The sequence below is a fragment of the Calidris pugnax genome, unplaced genomic scaffold (genome assembly GCF_001431845.1).
Source record: "Calidris pugnax isolate Ruff unplaced genomic scaffold, ASM143184v1 scaffold109, whole genome shotgun sequence".
Taxonomy (NCBI): Eukaryota; Metazoa; Chordata; class Aves; order Charadriiformes; family Scolopacidae; genus Calidris; species Calidris pugnax.
This window is the reverse complement of record NW_015090844.1, coordinates 718,972-727,823: the sequence shown is the minus strand read 5'-3', so window position 1 is coordinate 727,823 and position 8,852 is coordinate 718,972. Positions and strand designations below refer to the sequence as shown.

The window sequence follows — 8,852 nt, the reverse complement described above, 5'->3', positions numbered from 1 at the left end:
TGGCGGGCTGCTGCCTCTCCGCCGAAGAGAAGGAGTCGCAGCGCATCAGCGCCGAGATCGAGCGGCGGCTGCGCCGGGACAAGCGGGAGGCCCGGCGGGAGCTGAAGTTGCTGCTGCTGGGTGAGTGAGTGAGTGCGGGAGTGAGGGCGGGATGCCTCCCGCCCCGACCCGGGGGGACACCTCGTCCGGCGGCCTGGAGGGGCTCCTGCCGGTGCAGGTGTGAAGTTTCACCGTCGGTACCCCCGCCAGGGCTGGGTAGGGGCGGCACGGCACGGGGGGGGGGGGGGTTGCTGCCTGGCTGTTTTTTTTTCCTGCGAGAGAAACCCGAATCAAACACAAACGCGCCCCCCCGGCCGCTTGCGCGGAGGCTGTGAGCGTGATGTGCGATGAGGGGAAAGACAACTGGAAGCTCAGGAAATAATATTTACACGCCTTAACTCCAACGTGTGGCCGGTCCCGTGTCTGGGAGAGCAGGGGGGCTCTTGGCACGGGTGTCCCCAGCCCCGTGTTGAAGGCCTTCCTGGTGACGGGTGGGGAGAAGCAGTGCCAGCCTGCCTGGCCCTGCTCACCTGCCTCCGTCTGGGGCATCTCTTCTACCCGGAGCATCACTTCCTACACCAGCTTCTTCAACCAGTGCCATTTCACTAGTGGTGGTCCAGCTTGGTGAGAGCAGATGAAGTTGGCAACTTCAAGCCTTTCTGGCAGACCCCAGAAAGGCACACCTACGGCAGGGTGCTTGCTGTCCTCACACCGCCTGGGAAGGGAAACAGCCCACAGCAGTGGCTGAAAGAAAACAAGAAGCATGAAGCTGTCTGGTACAAAATCTTAAGCTAAGATGAAGCAGCCTCAGACGAAGAAAGTTTCATTTCTCTGAGGCAGATGTTTGTGGCCAAACAGCTTGATGCAGAAGCTCTTAGGCATTGAAGCACCCAGTGTGGGAGCTGCTTCTCTTGCTGTAACCAGTGCCAGAGGGAGAAGCCTGTCTGTGGTGCAGTGGGTTGGTGAGCTAGTGCTGCCTTGTGCTACTGCTGTCACTCCCCTGCTAGAGATCTGCCTCCATCTCTGCTGCAGATGGGTCAAGGTATTGCAGTTTGTGTTAACGAGCCTCACCAAATAAGAGCCTCACCAAATAACCAACCAGGCTTCAAACAGTAAGTTTTTAGGAAGACCGAACAAGACCGTGGGTCAGAAACTAAATTTAAACAGGCTTCTTTCAATACAAAATATTTTTAACATGAAACTCGTTTTAGAAAATGAAAACCCAGAATCCTGACTTGCCCTCAGTGCCTTTGCCTATTACCTGTGTAAAAATCTGTGGTTGACTGATGCAACAGTCTAAACTTACATCTGTTGGATTTCAGATTTTGCGGTGAATATTTATAAGAAACAATAATTGTCTGTTAGAAACTCCTCTAGTGCAATGTTTTATCTGTGCTGCTGATGTCTTGAAAGATTGTGAAGTAACTTTTATTCCAATTTGCTTTTCTTCAGTATAATGCTCCACCTTAGTGCAATTTAAATGTTATAATCTTTACTTTTTCTTTCTTCTCTGTTTACTTTTGGAATATCATATACTGTTGCAATGTTGCTTTGCTTTAACTGGAAACAGTGCAAATGTTTTTCTATATTAATTTACTGTTTTTACCAAGAAATCAGGTGAGCAGAACAGTTCAGTTTGTTTTGGAAAACGTAGGACGAACAAAAAAACCTCCATAAACCAAAAAACTTAAATTGTCACTCTAAGACTGCTAACCTGTTGAAGAAGCAGTATGCTTTCAAAGAAGAGACCTTTCAAAAGCACTCATTTGTGGCAGTACTCACGGGTCTTAGGGGAATACCAAGACTTTTTTGAAACTACCTGTTGCAATAAACAAACTAAAACTTCATTCTCACATAGGCAAATTTAGCAGTTCCTTTAGTTTTTTACATGACAGGAGAAAAAAGTGGTGATTCTGGATTACTATCCGTCCAGCAATCTTTTGTCATCAAAAACCAGATTTTCAGGGGATGAGGTAGGAATGGCATGAGCATGGCTTCTCTCCTTTCCCCAGCCTGTGCTCTCAGCTTCCAACTGCTCCCGTCTCAGCTGCTCCAGCTGCTCCTTTCTGGAGGTTGGGTGTGTGGACAGAAGCACTGTATTGAACCAGGAACTGCCTTACAGGTAGACAAAGCACTTTCTGGCATTTATTGCAGTACCAAGACACCTCTTTGGACCTTTTATTTCCTTAAAAGAAGTCATTACATTTCTACAGGAAGCACAAATTTATCTCTCCGAGAACAGAAAAGTTCTAGATGTGTCATCACGGTTAAGTTTTTTGATGGCACTGGGCATGCTTACGTTCATGGATGTGGTAAAATCCAACTTCTTTGAGTAGTGGCATAGGAATAAGAAACCTATGATGAAACCAATTTGAATTTGCCCAAGTCAGAAGGGAACAGAGAAAGGAGGTATCAGTCTAGTGAAAGTAGAGTCCATCTTCCTAAAGTCCTTAGTAGATCTGTCCATATTAATCTAACCAGCAGACTATATAAATTAATCCAAAATAAACATCTTTGGATTTAAGATAAGATGAAAGAGGCAAGACTGAGCATCTAGAGTGATTAGGATTTTTTTTCTCACCACGCTAATGGCTTTGCATGTTGGTTTGTCAGTTGTCTGCTGTAGCTCTCTCTGGGTTGTAAATACCAGGAAACATTTTACTCTTCCATTTTGAATGTGGCTTTATGCATCGTTTTTATTACTGTCAGTAACCAGATCTGTCTCTGGTGAATGAAAGGCTGGTGAAAACCTTAAGGGCTGAGACAGACCTGAGTCACTCAGTGAGCGTGGCTCTACCTGAACCCATGTGAGTGTTGGAGGGCACAGTCAAAGCTTCAGCCTGTGCAACTCCTTAATTCATTGCAAACACAGACGTGAAAACCTGCTGCTGTGCCTCAGCTCCTCACTGTTAATGGCAATAATGGCTCTTGGTTTATCTTGCAGGGATATGTGCACTAGAGGAGTGCTTATATCCTAAGGCATGAGGGCGTATCTGGTAGTGATTGCTTGCTTTTCTGCAGCCTTCCTCCTCCATGCTGTCTGCCTGCCTTTGTCAGATGTATTTACTGTATCTGCGTTGCCTTCCGTGAACAAATTTTATAAAAAACTGAGAAATCCCTCTGCTTGTCTGCCTGGTAAATTTGTTCTTTTTCTTTCTTACCTGTTTGAAAATTAGTACCAAGAAGATACAGTGTAAAACTAATCTAGCTTGAATAGACATGAAGAGAGGAGTCTGGTTTAGTCTGAAGAATAATGTTTTGACATGAATGTGGTTAATTCCTGTTCATTTTATTTTAGTAGTTTAGTAACGCAGGATTCACAAAATTGACTCTAGTCAATTAAACAAGTGCTGGTTCCGAATTGAGATTCTGTTTGCATACTGTGGCTTCTAAGAGTAAATGACATAACCCATTTCTTTAGAAGCTAATCAGAGCAAATACTTGATACAAATCACTTTAAGTAGCCACAAGCTTCATTATGATGGGTAGTTGTAGAATATTTATAAACTGTTTGGATTGTGCAGACTAGCATCATGCAGTCCAGAGATGATGTAAGCTATATGTAAGAACAGCTCTACCAGTCTACAAATACATCTTCATTCTTAATTATTTCTGAATCTCATTACAGATAATTGGATCAAGGTAGCAACTTGTTTTAAATTAGAAAAACTCAGTGTGCTTTAATATGGAGAACCTGATATTGCAGGGCTGAAGGTAGACTGGTCCCTGGATGAACATGCTGAGTGGCAAAACCAATCATAATTTAAAGCAACTAACTCTTTGCTCGGATTTTTACCCATCAGTATGCATGTCAAGACAGTGATTTTATTTGAGAAAGGTATGTTGAAGCTATCAAATGATGATTTATGAATTCTCCCCATGTACCTTTAATTAAGACACAGTCCTCTTTAAATAGAAGAGTTTAAATCTTTCTCTTGACATTATCATTATGTGGTTTTAAAAGTTTTAAGGATTGTATTAAGAAAACTAAATTAATTCCTTTGGAAGTTTAGCAAAATGATCGTTAAATGCCAGTGCTTTGTGTGAAAACCAATTTTTTTGTCTTCACTGGGTATTAGTTGAAAATACAAGTTATTTTCCAACTCTAGTATGCGCTGTGCTTCATTTTGGGAGAATTTAACTGTTGTGTTTCTAGTTGATGCCGTTCTTACTAAAATATAAAATAATTTCCTTTGAAACATTCAAAGGGATAGCAGTTGCTAGACAACTAGTAGCAGTTGTTTTAAGATAAAACAAGCACGATGTTTTGAGGAGGAAAAGGATCACACGGCTTTGTTGCTTTTGGTTTTGTAATACCTGGTATCCAAAACCCGTGAAGCATCACTTTGGAAGGGGAGAGATTTGCAGTGAGGATACGATCTGTTGAGAACGTTTGCTGCCTCTAAGGTCCCCAAAAGGGTGATCCACTGAAAGGAATAAAGTGGCATCCCTGCAATTCTTCTATAAAGTGATGTCATACTGTTGACAATGTTGGCTTTTTGGTGCACTGTCATTTTCTGAGGTAGCTGATGTTCATTCTTCGTGTTCCCTAAAGAAAGCAACAGAACAGAATAAGGGAGAACATGCTATTGTGTGTTGTTTTTTTTTCTTGACTGCTATCATAAGGGAAGATAATAGAGTATTTTTTTATTTCATCCCATTTGGTCTTGTTTCCAAAGGAAGTAATAATATAACAGGCACAGCAAAATTAGAATTTTCCTGAAATGATTGTTTTACCTAAAAGGGAGGTTAGTAAGTAGTATAATGCGATATATTTACCCTTCTGGAAAAGAAAATGAAAAATTATATTTTTATAATAATGCTATTAAGTCTGTTAACTGCTAAGTGTTCTTGTTAGGGTTGCCTTCAGATTACCTTCTTTTACTGTATTTGCTTATAAGTTACTTTGTTTGCTTAATATTAGTGGAAAGAAGTAAATCAAGTACTATATCTTTCTGTTTTGAAACTGAACTACAAGGAAGAGCTTAAAATAAGGGCTCAGGATTCCACAGGTCCCCTGTTGTGCAGGAACACTGTGTATGAAGGATACCATACACCATGGAATGGAAGGATACAGACACTTCAGGAAGGACAGGCAGGGCGATGAGGTGGGGTGCCACCCTCTATGTCATTGAACAGCTGGAGTGCGTGGAGCTCCACCTGGGGATGAATGAAGAGCCAACAGAGAGCTTATAGGTCAGGGTCAAAGGGAGGGTAGGGATAAGTGATATTAAAGTGGGCATCTGCTACAGGCCACCTGACCAGGAAGACCAAATAAATGAGGCCCTCTATAGACAGATAGGAGCAGCCTCCCATTCACAAGCCTCATGGAGGACTTCAACCACCCCGCTATCTGTTGCAGGGACAACATAGCAGGGCATAAGTAATCCAGGAGGTTCCTGGAATTCGTCGATTTCCTTCTCCAAGTGAAAGAGGAACCAATGAGGAGAGGAACCATGTTGGACCTTGTTCTCATCAACAAGGAGGAGCTGGTGGGGGATGTAAATCTCAAGGACAACCTTTGATGCAGTGAACACAAGATGGTGGAGCTCAAGATCCTTAGGGCAGCGAGGAGGGTGCACAGCAAGCTCGCTACCCTGGACTTCAGGAGAGCAGACTTTGGCCTCTTCAGGGATCTGCTTGGTAGAAGATTGTAGGATAAAGCCCTGAAGGGAAGAGGGACCCAAGAAAGCTGGTTAATATTGAAAGATCACCTCCTCCAAGCCCAGGAGCAATACATCCCTGCAAAGAGGAAGTCAAGCAAAAATGCCAGAGGCCTACATAGATGAACAATAAGCTCCTGGACAAACTCAGAAAAAGGAGGCCTACAGAAGATGGAAGCAAGGACAGAGAGCCTGGGAGGAATACAGACAAACTGTTCGAGCAGCCAGGGATCAGGTTAGGAAAGCTAAAGCCCAGATAGAATTAAATCCGGCCAGGGATGTCAAAGGCAAAAAGAAAAGTTTCTATAGGTATGCCAGTGATAAAAGGAAGACTAGGGAAAATGTGGGCCTTCTCTGGGAGGAAACAGGAGACCTGCTCACCTAGGATTTGGAGGAGGCTGAGGTACTCAATGACCTTTTTTCCTGCGGCCAGGGATGTCAAAGGCAAAAAGAAAAGTTTCTATAGGTATGCCAGTGATAAAAGGAAGACTAGGGAAAATGTGGGCCTTCTCTGGGAGGAAACAGGAGACCTGCTCACCTAGGATTTGGAGGAGGCTGAGGTACTCAATGACCTTTTTTCCTGAGTCTTCACCAGCAAGTGCTCTAACCACACTGCCAAAGTCACAGAAGGCAAAGGCAGAGACTGGAAGGGAGAAGGTCAGGTTTGAGACCAGCTGAGGAACCTGAAAGTGCACAAGTCCATGGAACCTGATGAAATCCATCTGTGCGTCCTGGGGAAATTGGCAGATGAAGTTGCTAAGCCACTTCCTATCATATTTGAGAAGTTGTGGCAGTCCAGTGAAGTTCCTGCTGACTGGAAAAGGAGAAATGTAACCCTCATTTTCAAAAAGGGAAAAAAGAAAGACCGAGAGAACTACAGGATAGTCTGTCTCACTGCTGTGACTGGGCAAGATCATGGAGCAGGTCCTCCTGGAAATTCTATTAAGGCACTTGGTGAAGTTCCTGCTGACTGGAAAAGGAGAAATGTAACCCTCATTTTCAAAAAGGGAAAAAAGAAAGACTGAGAGAACTACAGGATAGTCTGTCTCACTGCTGTGACTGGGCAAGATCATGGAGCAGGTCCTCCTGGAAATTCTATTAAGGCACTTGGAAAATAGGGAGGTGATTGGTGACAGCCAGCACAGCTTCACTAGGGGCAAGTCATGCCTGACAAATTTGTTGGCCTTCTACAATGGAGTTACAGCATTGGTAGATCAGGACAGATCAACTGATGTCATCTACCTGGACTTGTGCAAAGCGTTTGACACTGTCACAGAATCACAGAATGATACAAGGTTGGAAGGGGTCTCTGGAGATCATCTAGTCCAACCCCCCTGCCAAAGCAGGTCCACCTAGAGCAGGTTGCACAGAAACATGTCCAGGCGGGTTTTGAACATCTCCAGAGATGGGGACTCCACCACCTCTCTGGGCAGCCAGTTCCAGGGCTCTGCTACCCTCAAAGTGAAGAAGTTCCTTCTCATGTTTAGGTGGACCTTCCTATGTTCAAGTTTGTGCCCGTTTCCTCATGTCCTATCACTGGGCACCACTGAGAAAAGACTGGCCCAATCCTCTTGACACCCAGTCTTTACATATTTATAGGTGTTGATTTGATCCTCCCTCAGTCTTCTCTTCTCCAGACTAAAAAGACCCAAGTCCCTCAGCCTTTCCTCATTAAGACAGATGCTCCAGGCCCCTAAACATCTTTGTTGTCCCACGTGACATCCTTGTCTCTGAATTAGAGAGACATGGATTAGACAGATGGACCACTCGGTGGCTAAAGAACTGGCTGGATGGCCACACTCAAAGGATTGTGGTCAATGGCTCAATGTCCACGTGGAAACCAATGACAAGTGGTATTCCTAAGGGGCTGGTACTGGGACTGGTGCTGTTTAACATCTTTGATGGTGACATGGATGTTGGGATTGAGGACACCAAACTGTGTGGTGCAGTCAACACGCTGGAGGGAAGGGATGCCATCCAGAGAGACCTGGACAGGCTTGAGAGATGGGCCCGTGTGAACCTAATGAAGCTCAACAAGGCCAAGGTCAAGGTCCCGCATGTGTGTAAAGGCAATCTGAAGCACAAGTACTGGCTGAGTGGAGAATGGGTTGAGAGCAGCCCTGGGGGTGTTGGTGGATGACAAGACCCAGCAATGTGCTCTCTCAGCCCAGGAAGCCATTGGCATCAAAAAGAAGTGTGGTCAGCGGTTCAAGGGAGGTGATTCTGTCCCTCTACTCCCCTCTCTTGAGATCCCATCTGGAGTACTGCGTCCAGCTCTGGAGTCCTTAGCACAGGAAGGACATGGACCTTTTGGAGAGGGTCCAGCGGAGGGCCACAAAGCTGATCAGAGGGCTGGAGCACCTCCCCTGTGAGGGCAGGCTGAGAGACTTGCAGTTGCTCAGCCTGGAGAAGGCTCCAGGGAGACATTAGAGCCCCCTGCCAATGCCTAAAGGGGGCCTACAGGAAAGACTCCTGATCAGTGATAGGACACAGGGGAATGGTTTTAAACTGAAAGAGGGTGGATGTAGATTGGATCATAAGTACTGGGAACTTAGCTAATGTAAATGACTGTGGGAGCTTATACATTGTAAGCTTTGATTTTGAAGTACTGAGGAACTACAACTTAAAGTCAAAGCCTGGCTCTTGGCTGAATTTCTCTCTGAGCAGCAGTGGCTGGGTAAACTAAGGAATAAATTGTTTTGTTTGCACAAAACAAACCTAGTAGTGCATATGTTCATTTTTTCTAGGTTGCTGGGATTGATACAGTCTTTGCTGTGGCTTCAATACTGACCCTTTCCAAGTGAATGACCTGTTTGACTGTTCAAACGTATTACTAAATTGCCCTGTAATAGCACAACCACATTTTGCCTTTATAGTTTAACGAGATCTGGTAAAATGATGATCTATTGTTTTTTAATGATCAGTGTAATATTAATAAATATATCTAGCTAGCTAGCTTGCCCTTTACCTCCAGAATAACTTGGTATGAATGAAAGCACCTAAAGATGCTGAGGACTGCGATATACTATTCCTTTACCTTCTTTTCATGGTTTAAGGGTGGCTGTACCACCTCTTTATTGATTCATAACTACTGTTAAACACACTTTTTTTGTCAGAAAAATATTTAGCAAAGTCTGTTGTGTGTCACTA

The 8,852-nt window shown here is 44.3% G+C and overlaps 1 protein-coding gene across 1 annotated transcript in view; it reads left to right on the top strand.

Annotated features, from left to right (window-relative positions):
* Positions 1-6: 6 nt before the first annotated feature.
* The window catches only part of LOC106888420 (guanine nucleotide-binding protein subunit alpha-14), an 83,704-nt gene continuing 74,858 nt past the window's right edge, over positions 7-8,852 (top strand). Inside the window, exon 1 of the mRNA XM_014942648.1 lies at positions 7-120. The gene's annotated coding sequence lies outside the window, so the exon portion shown is untranslated. The remainder of the gene's footprint in view (positions 121-8,852) is intronic.